General features: G+C 37.4%; 1 pseudogene; it reads right to left on the bottom strand.

The window, feature by feature from the left end:
* Positions 1 to 5,949: 5,949 nt before the first annotated feature.
* On the bottom strand, positions 5,950 to 9,958 carry LOC141553024 (pre-mRNA-splicing factor RBM22-like; annotated as a pseudogene).
* Between the last annotated feature and the right edge of the window lie 270 nt (positions 9,959 to 10,228).

The raw sequence follows: 10,228 nt of genomic DNA, 5'->3' as shown, positions 1-10,228 counted from the left end.
GTCCAAGTTAATACCTACATTTTTCTGAGTACTGAGATAAAAGGCCCCACCCTTTCTTGCCAGCCTTGCTTTTAGTCTACTTAACAGACAATTCTTTGGAGGAGGTACTTAATTCCTTTGTTAATTGTGAAGCTGCCTTTAGAGAGCTCCAGAAAATAAAAGGAGGCAGGGCTCTTCCTTTCTAAATCTTGGTACTGGAAGAAACTGGACTACTATCCCAAGCCTTACTTCCTATAATTTGGATTTGATCTTTGACTTTTCAAGGAAGATGGCCAAAAACCCAGCATCAGAGGAGAGCAAGTTGGATTATTTTGGTAAGTAAGAATTTGTCCTCAAATTCTGCCTGAAATTCAGTTACTTTGCTCTAGTTGAGATGGGAAAGCTTCTATATGGTGTTTCTATGGTTTGGTTGAATTTAAACTTAATTTCTTCTGTTAGGGGCTAGTTTTGTAGTCAGTTTTAGAAAGCTTTTTACAAGTTCAAATTTCACTTCAGTTTCTGTCTTAGGACACAGTGCCATGTTCTTGGAACTTGGGGGTAAAAAAAGTCACTGAATGAACTAAGTCTCTTACTAAGTCTATTATAACATTATATAGTTAATTTTTGACATGGAGAGTCATTGTAAACTGGGCTCAATCTCTCTCTTATGTTTTAATACTCTTCCCTATTCTCCAAATCATCCATGCATTTTTTTTTTAACCAATTTGTGTATTATAACACCCAAAGAGAATGCAAAATACTGAGTGAATTAGTAAACAAGTTGCTGCAGTCTCAGGGCATGAGAAAAACATTTTATCTTCAGATTTTTATAACAATGGTACATGTTGATTTCTTGGGGTGGGGTAGAGGGCAAAGCAGAAGGATTCAGTGGATAAAGAAATGGTTTCAGCGATGGGAAAACCTGACTACAGTCTTGCATGTAAAATATATAGGGGCTGAAGTAAAGAAAGTGCTAAACTCAAACACCAACTAGGTTACAGTGGAAAGTATCAGGGAGAGTCAGAAAGTTAGGAAGTCCTGAGTTCCCATCCAGTCCCTAACATTTAATTAGCTATGTGACCTTGGGCATATTTCTTTACTTATTTGTCACTTGTAAAATGAGTGTAATAACAGAGATTAGGAGCTTGATGAGGACATTTGCTAGTTGTTATACTACTTTATCATCATTATTATTGGCAGAGAGATTTTCATCCTGAGGTTTCTATGCATCAAAGTATATTCTTTACTATCTATACTATCAAAGTAGTCTCGGTGATTTTAGAACCAGTTGTACTAATATTAATATTCTAAATAGTATAATACTTTGTTAAGGAGATCTTTAAATGGTTTAAAGGTAACAAACTATATTTGTTTTCTATAACAGCCTATCACAGTGTGTTACTGCTCAGTCATTTGATTTTTCATGTCTGATTCTTTGTGATGCTATTTGATTTGCTTATCAAATAGGCAAAGTAGTTTGCCCCTTAATTCTGAAGCTTGTTTTCAGAAGAGAAATTGAGACAGACAGAGCTAACTGGCTAGCCCAGCCTCACACACATTCACATGCACACAACATACACAAAGATAGTGTCTGACATCAGGTTTGAACTTAAGAAGATGAATCGTCCCCACTTCAGGTCCAGCATGCTATCCATTGTGCCATCTAGTTGTCCAGCACAATGCAGTGAGTATTTAACAAATGTGGAATTTAGAAAGCACCTCAAATTTTGAGAGTCTAGTATGGCATCATGAATAATAATTGTCATAAGGACCTGAGTTCTGGTTCTTTCTGTGACATACCTGGCTATATAACCCATTGACATCATATATCTTAAGTTGGGTCATCCAGGCCAATCTCATCATTTTAAAATCTTAAAATATATAAATGTATACAATATGATAAAACTATCATGTGACTGAAGGAGAGGTGGAATAAGAACTGAGGAGGGGAAGATCATTGCCATTCAGGAATAGGATGATGGAGAAGGCAATCATCATGAAAGAGGTGAAAAGGGAAATAGGATGTTAATCTCCAGCAGATTGGGGAGGAAATACCAGGTATAGAGCTTTGCTTGAGCAAAGTCACTAGAGTGGGAGAATGAAAATCTGGTTGTACTGTTTAAGTGGAGAATGCAGAAGAAAGGTGGAATGTTATATTGCTTAGAAAGTATTTAAAGCCTTGAATAGCAAGTTATAGAACTTAGTCAGAGATCACCATAGATGAAAAAAGAAAAAAAAAACTTTAGAGGTATACTATTCCCAATCCTTTGCACAGATGAGAAAACTAAGGCTAGAGTCCTTGATTTATTTTTCACTAGGTCCAAAAGCCCTTTGGCTCCAGAGGTACTCTTCCTTATTCCCTCTCTCTCTGTAGGCAATGAGGACTGAATAAAAAGTTCTTGGGTTTTGGGGGGGTGAGGGTGGAAAGAGAAAACATAATTCTACTTTTCCAGTGACAAACAAAATAGGGGATAGGGGTGGAATCTGGGGATCTATTTAGGAGAATATTTTAATAGAAAAGTCAAATGTAATGAAACACATGATTGACCTAGAAGTAGTAGCAACAGAAAAGAGGGAAGAGATAACAGGGACACAGTAGACACCTGAGGAGACAGATTTCCTACAATAATCAAAGTGTAGAAAGAAGAAAAGAGTAAAACAGTGGGCCAAGCCAGGTAGAAAACCAAGTTAGGGAAACCAATAAAGGGTTGAAAAAGGCTCAGTTAGGGCTATTGCTGCAGACAGGCTGATTGGAAACTTAATAATTTACTCCAAATCTGACCTAAGGGAAGAGAATACTTTTATTTCTGTAATCTAACTCTCCAAATTTTTTCTCCCTTTCCCTTAGATTACAGTTGCAAGTCAAAAAGAAGAAAACGTACATCATTTAATAAAAAACAAATAAATATTCTTGTAAACTATTTTGCAAAGGAGCCCTATCCTGGAATAGAAGAAAGAGAGCAGCTTTCAAGGCTGACCAACATTCCTGAATCCCGAATACAAGCAAGTAGAAAGTTTCCATCTATGCTATAGATATGGAAATGACTAGATATAGATATAGGTAGATACACATATGTAGGTATACATATATATACATATATGCATGTGTCTTTCAAAGTTTTATATAGGTAGAAAGGAATCTATCTGTAAAATAAAATCCTATATTACTTCTGCCTCCTCTTTCCATATACCAAATCATAGGCTAATGTCTATTTGGACACATTCACTAAATTCTCTCATTCCTCATTGTGGAATGGAGGGAACCTTTAGGTTCCTCTTTTTTGTTTTTTTTTTTTTTTTTGTTTGTTTTAAATATAATATTTTATTGAATAACAAACCATCCCTGCCATTTTCCAATATTTCCTTTTATATCTAACACATTGACCTTCATGGTAACAGAGGACAATTTAAAAAATTAAAACTTTGACCACATATAATTGTATAAGCTTTCTTCTGTGCTTCATCATCTCTCCTGCCTCATCTTCATGCAGTATTTGTCATGGCACCAATTTGTGCTCTGAGGTCTTTTGTTTTCCCTGATTTCATGCATTCCCAGATGCATTAATCTAAGGACCCAAGTGATCTAAATTCCCATGGAAGATTCTTTCAACTACACTGAGATCACATCTCAATTTCTTGCACCCACAAGCAATGGTGCCATATATAATAATTATAGAAGCATTTTTTCTGTCTTTGATCTCTTTGGTGCAGTAGTACTTATTGAATCTCAGCTTTTTGTTTGTCTGTTTTCTTAGATCTTTTCTGATGTGGACATACTGGATCTTCTTTCATCTTAGGAGATATGCTGGAAACCTTTGATTTCCACCATGCTCTACCAATGGAAATTCTCCTTGTATACCCTCCATTGGGTTTATCCTCTAAGATAATGTTTGACATGGCACAGATCTTACATGAGAAAAACTTATACAAACTATCTTCTGAAGAAAGTTTCTCTTCCAAAAACTAGGATTTTTAGAAGAAACACAGATCTTTGAACTTTAAGGGAAATCATGTCACCATTCTGGTGACATTTATCAAAAAGACACATTTGTTATGAAGACTCTTTCACAAGTATCACCTGTCCTTATCTTTATTGGAATACTAGTGTTTGTACAAACACAAGTTTGTTCAGTTTTATATAATAAGAGAATCTTTTACTGCTATGGATGTTAAAGATACTTGATTTAAGTATTTTCTGTGTTTCCATGTGGTAATCTTTGACATTAATTTTTCACCAGTAGAACATCTTATACTGCAGCACCAGTAGAGTACAATGATAAACTCTTTTCAGCAATAGATAGATCCAAGACAATCTGAAGGACTCATGATGAAAAATGCTGTCTACCTTCAGTGGACAAACAAAAACAAAGAAAAAGAGCTGATACAGTCTGAATGCAGATCAAAGCATACTTTAAAAAAAACTTTCTTAATCTTTTCTCTTTGGTGTGTATTTTCTTTCTCATCAAGGCCAATATGGAATTATATTTTCCAGAACCATTTAAGTTACATCAAATTGCTTGTCTTCTTAATGAGCAAAGGAGAGGGAGGAGGAAGAGTGAAGAGAAGGACATAATTGGGGATTTCAATCTTTTATAAAAAATGTTTTAAAAACATACATAAAATTGGAAAAAATTAAATATAAAATTCAGGTTTTATATTCACTGAATTTATTATGATAGCATCTCTACCATCTTTAATTTTTGTGAGGCATTTTTTAATCTTAAGAAATGAACATGAATAGAACTTTTTCTGTTTTAACTTCTTAGATGGTTTATAGGAAAAGAGAGATTTTTACCTGGAGAACTTAGGGATAGGGCGAAATTATTTCCTGATAAAAATCTGGAAAATGGAGATGCTTCCAGGGAAGAGAAAGTCCATTGCACTGGGATAGTGATATGGGCCTTATGGAATGAAATGCCCTTTATTTTATTTTTTTTATTTTTCTATATTCATAAGTCTTTCTTATGTTCAGATAAAAAAAAACTCACTAAAAGGGAAGTCTTACCAACTTGTCTCTCAAATTAAGAGCAATACTTTTTTTTAAACTAGGTTTTTCTGAAATTCCATGTGAAGATATTTTTTAAGATTGATTTTTAGTTGCACAATTTACTCTTATTGGCCTTCATCTCCACCTTCTCAAAAATGGTTTGCAATCATATAAAATATATTTGTATATTAGTCATATTGGGAAAGAAGAAATAGATCAAAGGAAAAATAGTACAATAAATAAAGTGAAAAATAGTACATTTGATCTGTAGTTAACTCCATTAGTTCTTTCTCTGGATTTGGATAGCATTCTTCATCATGAATATTTAGGAAATGTATTAGATAATTGTATTGCTGAGAACACTAAATCATTCACAATTGATCATTGTGCAATATTGCTGTTATTATGTACAATGTTCTCCTGGTTCTGGTCCCTTCAGTTTGCATTAGTTTCTCCTAAATTTTTTTTTTTTTTGGGTGGGGGGGGTCTTTTGTTTTCTGTTTTTTTTTTGTTTTTTTGTTTTTTTTTTCTTGTTAGACAATCAGAGATAAGTGATTTGTCCAGGGTCACACAGTGAACAAGTGTCAAGTGTCTGAGGTAGATTTGACCTCAGGTTCTCCTGACTCCCAAGTTGATGCTTTATGCACTATGACACCCAGTTGCCTCATTCCAAAATTTTCTGAAAGCATCCTGCTCATAATTTCTTATAACACAATGGTGGTCCACTATGATCATATACCATAACTTCTTAGCCATTCCCCAAACGATGGACATCCCTTGTATTTCTAATTCTTCACCACCACAAAAAGAGCTGCTTATTTCACCATAAATAAAACCACCCCTGCTTTTTTGTGTCTTTGAGATATAAATATAGTGATAATAAACACTACCATTTTAAAGAAACAAGAATCTTACATCTTTTTGTCGCAAGATAAAAACCAATTTGAAGTCAGGTTAATGATTATCATTATATTTTCTTCTCCTCATTCAGGTTTGGTTTCAAAATAGAAGAGCCAGACATCCCATACAACCTAAAAAGCGAGAACCTAAGGATTCCCCCAACTCAAGAAAATGGATGTACCTGGACAATGTAACTCTAAATCCAATTCTAGAAAGGGATTTCTGTTATCAAAACCTCGTGACACACAGTGCATCTAGGTGTCTTTCCTGGGCAGGTGAGCCTGGTCAGGAAGCTGGCCCAAAGAACAACTGCTCCTTTGAGAGCAAGAGTGCAGCTCCAACCACTGAGAATGGCTGTATAGATGGATATGGAATTTCCCCCAATCCTCATATTGTCTCATCCCAAACAATGAAACCAAGGACTGACTTTCAACTTGATGACCTCCCCAGAGCAGTGTCCCAGGGAAGCTCCAAGCAGTTGCCATTTTCCTGGGCCCTACAGGAAACAAAAGAATCAGAAAGTTATGGCTCACATACCTCCTTTTGTGGAGAAAGCAAGTCACCTATGCATTATCAACAGCAGATATGCACAAGGGACCAGTTCTACCCATATAATCATCCAGTGCCTTTTCAATACACACAGGAGACCTCACATCAGCCCCAGAATCACCCTCTGTTACAACAGCTGACCCCACCCCAGCATCAGTCATCACAGGAGTTTCAAGACCAGACACAGGTATCTCCATTGGTGAGAGTGAAGGAGCAACAATATGAACTATTGCCTTCCTTTAAACAACAAGAATTGTATCCTATTGATTTATCCAAGAAAACTGTTGAACGTGGGTCTACATTATTTCTTCATGATGGACATATGGCATCCTCAATGGGTGATGTGGCTGTCCCTCAGGAATCTGTGGCTGCCCCACAGGGACATCAGACTGATCATCAGAGAGATATTGCAGTCATCGTGGGAAATCTGACTGCCTTCCTAGGAGATGTGGCTGCCCCTCAGAAACATATAATTTACCACAAGGATGATGTGGAAACTCTCCTGAGAGATCTGAATGCCCTCCTGGGAGATCTGAGTGGCCCCCCTGGGATATCTAACTACCCCACTGGGAGATGTGGCTAATCCTCTGGAACTTCAGACTCACACCTATGGAAATCTAACTGAGAGACCAGTTGCCAGATCCACAAATGTTATGCTTGTGGATGTCTTACCACATTTGTTAAGTGATGAATTCTGAATAACTTGAAGATTATGAATTGTGGCTTATTCAAGGAATATGGTTACCATGGCATGATAGACACTCTTATAAAATCCTTCATTTTGCTTTGTCAATTCAGGATATATTGATTCTGGGAGAACTTGAATAAGTCCAATCCCAAAGTAAATGGTAGAAAAGTGTGATTTGTTTGGGGTTGTTCTATGTTTGTGTATTGTTTATGTTCTGTGAAGTCTGTTTTCATTTCAGAGGGCTTTCCCAGAACAATTTGATGAGGATTATAATTTTGTTTTTTACATTTTGACAGGACCTTTTTAAGAATAATATTTTTAAATGCATGAGATAAACTATATATGTTTACAAACATAAATGTTACTGAAGGTAGAAAAATTAAATAAAAATTTAAAAAATGTTAATCTTCATTCCTAGTTCATAAATCCACTGGAAATCTTTCCTAGGGAAGAGTCCAGTTTTAGGATGTATAGATTGTTTTATCCAAAAGATTCCACAGGGGCTCCTGTAGAAATAAATATTTCTTTTTCAAACTTCCCAAGTCTTCCAAAGAGAGAATTTATTTAAATGTAATTAGTTTTATATGCTATACAATGAGTATAGACCAAACATTATATCACTAGGAAACCATTATTTGTTATAGGATTAAATCAGTGCTAAACTAGATTTAATCATTATCTCCTCAATTCCACTCAGTACCTTCTTTCAAGTTCTAGCCCATAACATATTTGTAAGATTAGATCAATCATACTGAATCATACTAAATTAGATTACTATTGTCTCTATCAATCCCACTGACTTAGTACCTTGTAAGAATCCTTTGTTTCAAGTTCAGAGTTCTGGCCCATCACAGGCATCCACTCAGTTTCCATTTCTAGCCCAAAAATTACTTTTAAAATATTATCAAATGTTTGCTTTCACTCCAGATCAAAGTTTGTGAGACCCCAAACTGACAAAGAAATACAGTCAATCAGAAGTACAACTCTCCCAAAGGTTCCCAGAAGCTCCACATTCCCCTGCATGGTTAAGAAGCAAAGGAAATTTTTGACCTTACTGATCATATCTGTTAATATTTGTTTAGCATTGAGTGAAATGAGCAGAACCAGGAGATCATTATACACTTCAACAATACTGTATGAGGATGTATTCTGATGGAAGTGGATATCTTCAACATAGAGAAGATCTAATCCAATTCCAATTGATCCATGATGGACAGAATCAGCTATACCCAGAGAAGGAACATTGGGAAATGAGTGTAAACTGTTAGCATTTTTTTTGGTTTTCTCCCCAGGTTATTTTTACCTTCCGAATCCAGTTCTTCCTTTGCAACAACAACAACAAAATTCAGTTCTGCACATATATATTGTATCTAGGATATACTATAAGATATTTAATATGTATGGGAATGCCTGCCATATGGGGTAGGGAGTGGAGGGAAGGAGGGGAAAAATTGGAACAGAAGGGAGTACAATGGATAATGTAAAAAATTACCTATGCACATGTACTGTCAAAAATGTTATAATTATAAAATGGAAAAAAAAAAAAAACCTAGGGAAAAAAAAAAAAAAAAAAAGAAACCCCCATCCTCTGAGGATAGTGGAGAGGTCCTGGAGCTGACGCAAAGGGAGGTCGAGGTCCCATTGAATGGAACATGCGAGATCCAAAAGCTGACGGGGGACCAGGTGCAATTCCAATAACTACTGGAGGACCACTGGGAAGGAGACAAACGTAAGAATCAAGTAAGTGATTCTATTTCAGCCGCTGGAGGAAGAGGAAGAGCTCCGGGAAATCCTGGCACAGGCTCAAGTTTCATCCCAAAGTCCTTGGTTCCCTTTTTCTCCTTTTCTTTGCCTCTGGCTGCCCGAGATCTTCCCCATTTCACCTGAAGCCTTCTCCCATTTACAATCACTTTGTGGTAAGGCATCTCTGCAGCCAACTCTGGAAGCCTGCCTAGTGGCAACCTGGAGGAAAGCGCTCTGCAGCCTCTGGGCAACCATCGGATCTCACCAAACTGGTAAAAGGGATTTCTGAGATCCCTCACACTGATTGTATCTCCCAGGCCGAAAACAAAGTGCTAATGGTCTGATCCTCAGGGCTCAGACGAGGGATGGTTGAAACCCATTTTAGATCATTAATAGCGCAGTAGCGATCTTGGATGTTCTAATCAGCCAGAGGATCATCGGGGTCAGTAGATTTCTCGTGTCTGTGGAGACACTATTCTCCTCTTTTACTTCCCCCTCTCAACCAGAAGAAACAAACGTGAGGAGCGTCGGTAGTGAGGGCTCGTCGGAACCAGTTGGAGCAGCCTGTCCCTCGGAGCTGTAGCTTTCCCAAGAACCCCCACTGGCCGCGTTCCCTCAGAGTTCCAAATCTGACGCTCTACATTCTGCGCGTGGTATTCCTTGTTCATATCAGACTTAGGCAGGTCATCCTTAAAGGCAGACCTGAATAGGTAAGCCGTATTCTAGATCCAAATGAATCCAACGGAACTAAGAGCACCGAGAAGCGATGAAAAAAGAGAAAGCCGAGGTTGAAGGCCAGCGAAACCTGACAGTAGAGGAAAGGAGAGCTGAACTCCAAGCAACTGGCTAAGTTATTATCAACAGAACTGGCAAGGGCAAATACAAGTTCTTGCAGGGATGCTGTCACGGGGTGCTTTCTTCATGGATGATGAAGTACAAGAGAGATGTCAGTGCTCCCACGTTGGAGGATCATTTCGATTAGACTGTCCTTCCCAAAGTTATGCAGGTCTAGAACTTTGCTCGGCCGTGCAGAACAAACACACCCGCCTCGTGGATCAAGACACCGCTTGCTTTGATTCAGCCTGGAGTCAAGTGAGCCCCCATACACCCATGTTCTTCAGGCAAAAAGCAGCTGGGATAGGAGATGTGTTTGAAAGGCCACCTGCCAAAAAGAGGAAAATTACTTAGCATTCAACCACGTACTTCCCTGACTCTGGACACCTGGGCAAGTAGAGCTGGCCAGGGTGCGAGGAACTTTGTTAAATAAGAAATGCATCTAGAAAATAATCCAGATCTTGGCAAAAAAAGGGGGAATATCTTTATTAATTATTATTTTTATTTACTGAGGTAATTAAGGTTAAGTGACTTGCCCAGGGTCACAC

This window comes from Sminthopsis crassicaudata, chromosome 2 (genome assembly GCF_048593235.1).
Source record: "Sminthopsis crassicaudata isolate SCR6 chromosome 2, ASM4859323v1, whole genome shotgun sequence".
Lineage (NCBI taxonomy): Eukaryota > Metazoa > Chordata > Mammalia > Dasyuromorphia > Dasyuridae > Sminthopsis > Sminthopsis crassicaudata.
This window is presented reverse-complemented; position numbering and strand designations above follow the sequence as displayed.